Source organism: Theobroma umbraticum, unplaced genomic scaffold (assembly GCF_002168275.2).
Source record: "Theobroma umbraticum cultivar Fairchild unplaced genomic scaffold, ASM216827v3 scaffold_115.0, whole genome shotgun sequence".
Taxonomy (NCBI): Eukaryota; Viridiplantae; Streptophyta; class Magnoliopsida; order Malvales; family Malvaceae; genus Theobroma; species Theobroma umbraticum.
Window position 1 is genome coordinate 1,065,345 of NW_018397284.1, and position 1,260 is coordinate 1,066,604.

General features: G+C 41.3%; 1 pseudogene; it reads left to right on the top strand.

Annotated features, from left to right (window-relative positions):
• Window positions 1-260: 260 nt before the first annotated feature.
• LOC110428435 (putative receptor protein kinase ZmPK1) overlaps window positions 261-1,260 on the top strand; it is a 3,334-nt pseudogene continuing 2,334 nt past the window's right edge.

Below are 1,260 nucleotides of genomic sequence, written 5' to 3' on the forward strand. Positions count from 1 at the left end.
TGAGTCAATTCAATCAAATTCATTTTGATGGCTACGCAAGAATAATCGGCCCCGTTAAGAGACTTGAGAATTCATGAATTCACACTTCGCAATTAATAAGTGAAAATCCATGGCTAAAATCAATCGACAAAGGTCAAGGGCCCTGCTATAGTGACAACGAAAACTGATAGGGCCACAGTTGGACAAAGGCAACTAGTCAATAACGAAATTATACTCTAAATCTGCAAGTCGTAAAAACGTGATTTCCCCAATAGTAAAAGATGGGTACGTGCCTGATTAATTGGTGCAACTTGGCCAGGTAGGTGAAGGGAATGTTGTCTGCATATTTGCAGCAAAGAAATTCATGGCCAAGTGTTTTCCATTTCTGCTTCTCATTTTATTATTTTTAGCTTCGCTTCAGTTTGCATCATCAGCTTTTCCTGTTCTAAGGCAAGGCTCGTCTTTGTCCGTGGAGAATCCAGATGACGTTTTAATCTAGGCAAGTGGTATATTCTCCGCTGGTTTTTACCCTGTTGGCCATAACGCTTATTGCTTTGCCATCTGGTTCAGCAAGCCTTGTCATGATGGTAGCCACACAATAGTTTGGATGGCAAACCAGGATACACCTGTTAATGGAAGGCGCTCAAAGCTCTCCATACTGAAAACTGGGAATATTATCTTAACTGACGCGGGAGAATTCATAATCTGGACGAGCAACAACACAGGCTCAGAGTCCTGGTCACAGTTAAATCTCCTTGATTCTGGTAATCTTGTTCTCCAAACTCCTGAGAATGTTACTCTTTGGCAAAGCTTTGATTCACCAACAGAAACTCTTCTCCCTGAACAACCACTCACTAGATACAAAAGGCTTGTATCAGCCCAAAGCCAAAGTGACTATTCTTCAGGTGACTACAAGCTGATATATGACTACAATAACATTCTGCGTCTTGTATTGCATGGTCCTGAAACATCCAGCATCTACTGGCCGGATTCAACCATCTTGGACTACCAACAAGGAAGAACAAGATACAGTGACAGCAAAATTGCAGTGTTTGACTCTTCAGGTTATTTTTCATCTTCTGACAAAGTAGAGTTCCGGTCATATGATTTTAGTAGGGGACCATGGAGAAGATTGACACTTGATTTTGATGGTAACCTTGGATTATACACACTTGAAGATAAAAAAGGGATTTGGTCTGTAACATGGCAAGCTATGTCTAATTCCTGTAGAATACACGGAGCCCGTGGACCAAATAGCATATGTAGCTACGATCCAAGTTC